The following is a 10,187-nucleotide window of genomic DNA, read 5'->3' as shown; positions in this document are numbered from 1 at the left end:
TGTTGGCAAGCAATACAGCCACTTTCACCTCAGACTGCCTAAATCTGAGCCTCTGGCACTCAACTGCTCTGGGACCTTGTCCAAGTAAGCCAGTCTCTCTAAGCCTTAGTATTATCATCTATCAAGTATACTCCTTGGTCCTCTCCAGGGAAGGAGCTGCTGTGAGGGACACACACTAACTGAAATAACAATGAGAAACCCTGTAGTACCACTTGCTGAAGAGACTGAAGCAGGAGAATCACTTGAGCATGGGAGTTCCAGCCAGTCTAGACAATACCACAAGACTGTGATGCCAGCATGCTCGCCAAGCACGTGTGAGGCCCTGGGTTCAATCCCTAGCACTGCAAAAACCACGTATACTGCAACACTCCTGTGTTCCAGCAGGAATTCAAAGTCATCCTTGGGGACATGGAGAGTTTGAGACCAGACTCTATCTCAAAAAGAAAAAAGTAAAAAAAAAAAAATGGGAAAGAAAGAAGAGAAAAAGAAGGGAAGGAAAGTGATTGGCTATAGATACAATGAAAAGTGTTCGGATGTGAACTTTAAATACTCTAGAGGAGAACATGTACGTGGAGGGAGATAGACGGAACAAAATATGAAGAATGCTGATCACAGCTGAAGTTGGTTGGATTGTACTACACTCTCTACTTTTTTTAAAATTTTAATAAAAGCAACAGCAAACCCTGAGATGTGAGACCAGAGAGAGGTCATAGCACGGTGAGTTAGGCATGGTGACACATGCTTGTAACCTCAACAATGGAAGCCAGAGACACGAGGCTCGTAAAAATAGTCAAAATGGCAAGCTTCAGGCTCAGGAGAAGATACCGACTCAAAAAAAAATAGAGACGTGGCAGAAGAAAGACATTCCAACAGTAGCCTCGAGCCTCCACATGTATATGAGTATCAAGTACACACACACACACACACACACACACACACACACACACACACACACACACAAAATGAAATACACACCACCACTCTTGTTACTGTACTTAGCAGATTGATAGTTTTTCAAATAGTTTTAAAGCAAAGTACATGGTCTCTCCAGAAAGCCAATGCAATGTAAGCAAAAGGAATAATGCTGTAGGCATTACCCCATTTGACTTTGTTACACTTTCAGTTATACTACACAAACAGGATAGTGCTAGCACGAAAAAGACATGTAGATCAATGGAACAGATGACCCAGGGAAGACATAGAGCAGGAGTTACTTGTTTTTGTACAAAGATGCCAAAAATATACACTGGAAGCAAAACAGCCTTATCTTAGTGACTTTTCTTTTGCTGGGATAAGATAGCTGACAAAGAGAGAGAAGGGAGGATGGGTTTATTTTAGCTCACAGTTCAAGGTTATAGCTCATCATTGGAAAATCACAGTAGCAGGAGTTTGAGACAGCTGGTCACTTTACATGCCCAGAGACCTATCTCCCAAATGGCTCTAAATCTTAGCGAATTGACAATTGAGATTAACCATCATTATCTTTTTCAAAACATATGCTGGAAAATCTAGATGTTTACATGTAGAAGGTTAAAACCAGATCCCCATCTTTAATTCAAAATCAACTCAAAATAGGTCAATGACTGAAATATAAGACCTAAAACTTTAGAGCTAATAGAGAAAACACTTCAAGAAATGGTGGTCATAAGCAAGGACATTTCTGAATAGGGTTCTGGTCACTCAGGAAATAAGATTGACAACTGAGAAATAGGACCTCCTAAAATTAAAAAGCTTCTGCACAGCAAAGGAAATAGAGTGAAGTGATAACCTAGGGAGTGGGAGAGAAATCTTTGCTTCCAACAGAAGATTAATATCTCCACTATACAAGGAACACAAAGAATTAAACAACAAGAAATCAAACAATGCAAACAATAAATAGGCTAATGAAATGAGCAAACCAGTTCTTAAATAGATCAAGAACGGGGCTGGGGAAGACGGCTCAGGCTAGAGCATAGACCCCACATACAACCAAACATACTAGCACACATCCATAATCTCAGTGTTCCTACTGAAAGATGAGAGACAGTGACAGGAGGCTTCTGAACCGTGCATGGCAGCTAGCCTGGTGTAAATGGTGCCAAACAACAAAAGGCGCCCTGTCTCAAGGAAAGTGAAAACTGATTGCCTAACAATCCCTGTCACTCAAGGTCGGTAGTCGTCTAACTTGTAACATGCATACACATGAACACATATACTCATACGCAGAAACACATACACAAACTTGGGGGGGTGACTTTTTGAGACAAGGTCTCTCTGTGTAGCCTTGGCTGTCTTGGACCTCACTGTGTAGACCAGGCTTGCGTCAAACTCGCAAAGATCCACCTGCCTCTGCCTCCTAAGTGTTGGGATTAAGGACGTGAACGAGGTGCAAAACATTTTTTAAAGTAGGTACAAATGGCCAATAAACATGTAAAATGTTCACTATCCCTAGCCATCAGAGAAATGCAAATTAAAACGTTTTATCAAGAAAACAAGTGGGCTGGAGAGATGGCTCAGTGGTTAAGAGCACTGATTGCTCTTCCAGAGGTTCTGAGTTCAAATCCCAGCAACCACATGGTGGCTCACAGTCATCTGTAATATACATTAGATAAATAAAAATTTAAAAAAAAAGAAAAAGAAAACAAGTATAGGTGGAGATTGAGACAAAATAATCTTTATATACTGCTACTGGGGATGTAATTAGTGCAGCCACTGTGGAAGTCAGTATGGAAGTTCCTCAAAAACACTAAAAAAAAAAAAAAAAAACCAAAAACCTACTATATGATCTATCTATACAACTCCTGGATGTTTACCTAGAGGACTCCAAGTCAACATACCACAGAGTTTCTTGCACAAGAATATAGAATCAGGCATCCATCAACAGAGAAACAGAATATATATATATATATGTATATATATATGTATATATATATATATATACACACACACATATATATATCACAAGTTTTTCATCTATAAAGACAAATAAAGTTATGTCACTTGAAGGAAAATATATATGACTGAAAATAATTATGCAAATTAATTCAGTCTCAGATCACAACTGTTATGTTTTCTCTCCTTTATAGTTCTTAGATTGAATATAGATACATGAACCCAGGGATGGATGGATGACATGAAAGCCGAAGCCAAGGGGCTAACAGGAGTGAGAGGGGTGACACCCAAGAGGTTAATGGGACTGGGAAGAATATATTCAAAGCGCATTTATATACTTAATGTGAAATTGGTCTTACATGGTCCAACATATTAAAAAAATACAGGCCACATAGCAGAGGAATTACATATGAAATCCCTTAAATTAAACTGTATTGACTTTTGAAAATGATGATGATGATGAAGGAGGAGGAGTAAGAGGAAGAGGAAGAGGAAGAAGAAGAGGAAGAGGAAGAAGAGGAAGAGGAAGAAGAAGAGGAGGAGGAGGAGGAAGAAGAGGAAGAAGAGGAGAAGGAGGAAGAGGAAGAAGAAGAGGAAGAAGAGGAGGAGGAGGAGGAGGAGGAGGAAGAAAGGCTAAAGGCAAAAAAAGGTAACTTGGCTTTCTGGGTGTGGTGGCTCATACCTATAATATACACATACCTATATACACTTCTAGCAAGAAGACTGCCATGAGTTTGCAGCCAACCAAAACTACTAAGTGGGACTCTGTCTAGAAAAATGAACCAAATGCTTTGATCATTTTTGCATCATGAGAAGCTTACTCTCACTGCCATGTGAATGGAAATAAGGAGCCTTCTGAGAAGCAGCTCCAAAACGTACCAGCCCTGTAAGAGCAGAGAGGAGTGTGTGTGTGTGTGTGTGTGTGTGTGTGTGTGTGTGTGTGTGTGTGTGTGTGTGTATGTGTGTGTGTGTGTGTAAATACATGTGACAGGAAATCAGATGAGGAAACTAGCTGTAGGAAGAAAGGGAAGGGGTGCAGGGAAACAAATCAGAACTCTAATGGCACATGTATGCGGATGCTATAATAAAACCCAGTACTTTGTATGTTAACTTAAAATACTAATAAAAATGAACTAAGCATTTAATTAAAAAAGCAGAATGAAAAAAGCAGCACCTTACTCAGCTTTAATTATGACAAAGTTGACATTCCAAAAATGTAAAGCATAAATGCTATCTTAAAATGGTCACTTTATATAGATACTCCAAAGTCTGATTAACCTATTCCCAGCTGCTGAACACTCAAGGTTTTCTCAACTTTGCTTACAAATAAGAGCACTGCACCTCAACAAAACTGCTAGAGCCAGTAAGAGAACCGAGTAAAGATACAGGGCACAAGGTTAACGAAAGTCAACTGTGCTTCTATACACCAGCAACCAACAACCCAAAGAGAAATTAAGAAAACAATTCTTAGGCTGGCAACATGCCTCATATGCCTAAGGAGATTGCTACCAAACCGGAAGTCTTAAGTTGAATTTCTAGGATCCACATAGTATAAAGAGTTAACCAACTCCTGTGATTTGTCCTCTAGCCTAGATGTGGGCATGTGCACACACATAAAGAAGATAGATAGATAGATAGATAGATAGATAGATAGATAGATAGATAGATAGATAGATAGATAGATAGATAGATAGATGGATGGATGGACGGACGGACAGACAGACAGACAGATGGATAGATGGATAGATGGATAGATGCAGAGGGGGGAGTAGATAGATAGATTGGATAAAATTTTCAATAGGCTCTCACATGTAGAACAAGCTAACCTCAAACACAAAAATCCATCTGCTTCTGCCTTCCAAGTACTGGAACTAACGGCATGTGCCACCACTCCCAGCAAATAATACTTTTGAAAACAAAGAGAATGAAGACAATGCTAGGGACTAGGACTGTGTTTCGTTTGGTAGAGTGCTTGCCTAGCATGCATGAGACCCAGCATTGGATCCCCACAACCCATATCAGCTACCCACGATGGTAGAGAACTGTAACTCCTTCACTAGGAGGTAGAGACAGGCGAATCCAAAGCTCACTATAGACTGACTTTCAGACCAGCCTGGGAGACATGAGACCCTGTCTCAAAAAGAAGGTAACTTACTCACAAGAACAGTCACAAAATGAAATGCTCAAGCAAAAGGACCTATGTATTAAAACTATAAAATATTGCTGTCTTCACAGAAATTAAAGAAGGCACAGATAAATGGAGAGACAGCCTGTGTTCATAAAAAAGAGAAGCCTGGTAAAGTGTCAAAACTAGCCAAAGCAAATACAATCTCTATAAAAACCCAAATGACTTTTTTTGCATAAATTCCATCCACTTGCTAGTTTTAAAACAAACAAAAACTTGTTACCATTAGGCTTGGTGGTACATACTTTTAATCCCAGCAAACTCAGGAGGCAAAGGCAGACAGATCAATGTAAGCTGGAGGCCGTCCTGGTCTACGTAGACAGTCCTAGACTAGACTAGACATGACTACATGGGGAGACCTTAGTTCAAAGTTTTGAATTATTAAGAAACTGTAGTGACCAGAATAGTGTGTTACTGACATAAGCATAGGCATAGATACAATGGAACAAATCTGAGAGCATAGAATAATCTAACTATGGCCAATTGAGTGTGAATAGACGCGCTAAGTCCACTCAGTAGGGAAAGAACAATCTCTTCAACAAACGGTACCAAGACAACGACATTTCCACATGCAAAAGAACGAAGCTGGACCTCTATCTTACAGGATAAGCAAAAATAAATTTGAAAGAGATTATAGTTTTATAAGAATCCAAATTATAAAACTCTTAGAAGAAAATATAGTTTTCTTGGGCCTGCACTTGGGCGTGGCACTGGATTCTTAGATATGCCACTAAAAGCATAGGCAACAACGGAAAAATTAATTAGACCTCATCAAAACTAACAGTTTTTTTCCTGTGCAGAGGACATTACAAGGAAACCAATAGTAGAGAAAAACAGGGGAAACACTTTAAGATCTAAGCATAGGCAATGACTTTCTTAATACGACTCTGATAGCTCAGGAAATAATAGAAGAACTGACAAATGGAATCATATCAAATTAAAGGGCTTCTGCATAGCAAAGGAAACAATTATCAGAGTGAAGAGATAGCCTACAACATGAGAATAAAAAGCTTTCCAGCTATTCATCTGACAGGGTATTAATATCCAAAATGTATAAACAACTCAAAAAATTTAACATCAAAAGAACAAGTAATCCAATCAATAAATGAACTAATCTGACATTGTTTTCCAAAGATGAAGTACAAATGGCCAGTAAGTCTATTTGAAAAAGTGGTCCACATCGTTGGCCATCATGGAAATGCAAAACAAAACTGCACTGAGATTCCATCTCACCCCAACCAGGATGGCTATCACGAAGAAAACACAAAGCACCCGGCATGGCATCAACAACTTTTAATCCTAGCACCTGGGAAGCAGGCTCGCATACAGTCTCTGTGAGTTCTGGTCTACCATAGCAGGTCCAGGACAGCCAGAGCTACCTAGTGAGAATGTGTCTCAAACAACAAACAACAAATGCTGGTAAGAATGTTGGTAAAGGAAACTTTATAGACTGGTGGTAGGACAATAAATCACTTTGGCCATTGTGAAAGTCAGTACAAAGACTTCTCGAAAACCTAAAAATAAAACTAACCTACGGGTAAAGATTGTTCAGAAGTAAAGGCACTTTCCGTGCAAACTTGCTGACCAGAGTTCCATGCCCCAGAGGGGGATAACGACTGGACTGTAAAAAAAAAAAAAAAAAAGAATAATAATTTTTTTTTAAAAGATAGAAGGAGAGAACCAACTCCACAAAGTTGTCCTCTGACCTCCAGACATACTTCATGGCATGCATGCCCATGGCATACGCATACACACACACACACACACACACACACACACACACACACACACACACACAAATATTTTTTAAAGAACTATCCTATGATCCATGAGTACCACTCCTAAGTCTATACTCAAAAGAATTTAAAGGCAGCATGTCATAGAGATACCTGGACATCCAGTTTATTGCATCATCTTTATAGAACGGGGTACTGTTTAAGCATAAGGAAGAGTGAAACCCCATAATTTGCAGAAAAATGAATGAAACTTGGAATTATCGTGATGAGTAGATGAAGCCAAACTTAGAAAGAAGTATCCAATGTGGGAAATCTGAATTGCAGGTATGAAGATAAAAGGGGGAGGGGCAGGGGGGTTAGACGGATAATGGAGGGGATCATGGTGAGTATGATCGAACTACAATATGAATCCATGTACACAAAATTCACAATATATGGTGGCATATATCTGTAATTTCAGTACCTGGGAGGCAAAGGGAGAAGAAACAGGAGTTCAAAGCTAATTTGGACTGCTTTCAACCCTGTTTCAAAAAAGTTCCAATGAATATTATCCTTCTGAATAGTTTCTATGCGCTAATGAAAATTGTGAGAAGAAAAATAAAATGAGAGGCTGGGGCATAAAGCACTTACCTGCTGTGTAGGTGCGAGTGGGGAGGGAGACAATAAGGCATGAAGAAAAAGGAAAGACTGTAAAAACACAACTCAACACAAAGACAACTCCATTGTTAACACTGGCAGAGAACTTAGAGATTTCTCCAAGGAGGACACACAAATGACCAACAAACGCATGAAAGGATGTTAAACATCATTAGTCATTTGGGAATGCAAATCAAAGCCATAATGAGATGCCATTTCACACACACAAGGATGGCTATAATTAAAAAGTGAAAAAAAAAATTACAAGAGTTGAGTATGTGGAGAACCAGAATTCCCCCATGCATTGCTAGGGGAAATGTAAAATCCCACAGCTGCTGTGGAGAACTGTTTGGTGATTCCTCGACAAGCTAAACAGAGACTTACTACCTCCTGGCAACTCCACTCCTCTACCTACATGCTCTAAGGAAATAAAGGGAGGCTTCCAAACTAATGGCAAGAGTTAAAAGGTCGCCAAGTAAATATTGTAGCCAAATAGATATTGTCGCCAAATAAACTTCCATAAGCTAGTGAGTGGAAAAATGGTATCTGCATACAACAGAATACTATTGAGCCACAAAAAGCAGTAAGTGCGGAGACTCGCTAAGGTACTTGAAAACATGCCCAGTGAGAGAAACCAGACAGAAAAGCCTGAACAAATGTATGACTGCATTTATGTAAAATATTCAGAATAGACTGGATGCCGTGGAAGAAAACGGTAATCTAAACACTTGGTGGACTAAAGAGCAGGCTTACATGGGCTACAGAGTTAAGACCCTGGCTAAAACATAAACCCCAAATGATGATGATTTAAATAATATACTTTAAATGTTAAATAATAATTAAATATCCAAATAAGCAAGTCCAGAGACATCAGATTGGCAGAAGTGTTGAATGGACACTGGTTTTGTTTTGGAATCATGACAATGTTTTGGAACAAGAGAGCAGAGGTAGTTGCACAACTTGGTGAACTGTTCGCTGTAAAATGGCTGATGACCCTGTGAATTTCACTCAAAAACTCCACTGCAGTGAAGAGGCCCCTACTGATCCCCTTGTTCATGTCTTGTGTCACTTCCTCGAGACAAATATGTAGAAAGGCACCAGCTGGATCAAAGGGCATGTGCCTTCAAACCAAACAAAAAGATGATGGCTCGGGATTCTTAGAAACTCTCGCTATCTCTCTGCCTGAAGGCGGTTTGCTAAGGCTCCTTCCCCTCAACTTCCTCCACCCCATTGAAGAGGCTAAGTTAGCCATTGTTTGGATTTCATGTTTCATTAATGAGATTGAGAATGTTTTACATGTTTATTGGTAAATCCTTTGCTGTTGTTGTTTTTAAAGGAGTTGTATCTATTGTCACTGTTCCGAATGAACAAAATGATTAGACAATAACCCCCCCAACTGAATTCTCCCCAGTCCCACAGCATTCTTCTCAACACAAACATGAATAATTTTCCTCCAAGCCACAAGCATAAGCTGGTCCTGGTATTTCCATAAACAGTGTGCCCAAAAACAGTTCAGACAAAATTTAGCAGAATTCTGTCCTCTCTCCATCTCTGCTATAGGAATCCTTTTATCCCCACAGAGTGGCGTGTTTAGCTATTGCTTTAGAGACCCTGTTGCGTCCTCTTCTTTGGGGCTTTTTCTTCTTGAATTATAAGGGAGTTTGCAGCCCAGGGGAGAGAAATCACTTAATTCTAGGCCATCTCCCCTGGTCTTTGATTATTTTATTATCAATGTCCCCCACTGGGATACAGACCTTTCCCACCTTTTGAGGCTCAGTACTCATGACTGCCACATAGTGGGACCTAAGTCAATGCTGAAAGGACTTAAGGGGAAGAACACTTACTATAAGCTTCTGATGGTTCTTCCCAAACTTCCCCTAAAAAGCAACTAAATACCTTTTGCAGCCCTGTTGGGAACCACTGTGTGTGTTCAGAGACATAGGCTAGCACTTGTTGGAAATGGCTACAGGGCACTAATCCCTGGAGAAAATAGACATGAATCAAACACAGAAAGCCCTGCTCTCCTAGAGCTTTCTTTTTCCTTCTTTTTTTCGCAGAATTGTCTCTAGACACAGACACAGACACAGACACAGACACAGACACACACACACACACACACACACACACACACACACACACACTTTAGAGATAGGGTCTTGCCCTGTAGCCTTGACTGGCCTGGAACTTGCTGTGTACACACTAGTACACTAGGCTGGACTCAAACACAGAGATCCATTCCCATGTGTCAACCTCAGACTTCTGGGATCAAAGGTGTGTGCATCACCATGCCCAGCTAGGGGTTTCTTTCTGATTGGAGACAAAGATATAACCTAGTCTCAGAATTACGCTCTGTGGAGAAAATTAAAGCAAGGGGACACAGCTGCTCTTTTAGATAATCCTATTTTAAACAAGTTTCAGGACAGTCATGGCTCCATGAGAGAGAATGTCTCAAAAAATGAAAGGAAACAAATAGGCCTGAAGAAAGCCTATTGGAGGAGCCAATGCTGACCAGAGACCTGACTAAGCAAGGAGGGTGACCTTCCAGGAGAGTATTGCCAGCAGAGACAGTAGATGGAAAGAATCTAAAATAAACGCTTAGGGAGGTAGCCTTAACTCCAGTTCTAAGACCCAAGACCTATGGCCTAAGCCAATACCCACATTTACTTACACATAGCCACATGCACGCACACGTGCACACACACATGCACATACTTTAAAAAATAATTTAAATCTAACTCTCCTAAAGACAGCCTTAAGCC

The sequence above is a fragment of the Rattus norvegicus genome, chromosome X (assembly GCF_036323735.1).
Source record: "Rattus norvegicus strain BN/NHsdMcwi chromosome X, GRCr8, whole genome shotgun sequence".
NCBI lineage: Eukaryota > Metazoa > Chordata > Mammalia > Rodentia > Muridae > Rattus > Rattus norvegicus.
This window is presented reverse-complemented; position numbering follows the sequence as displayed.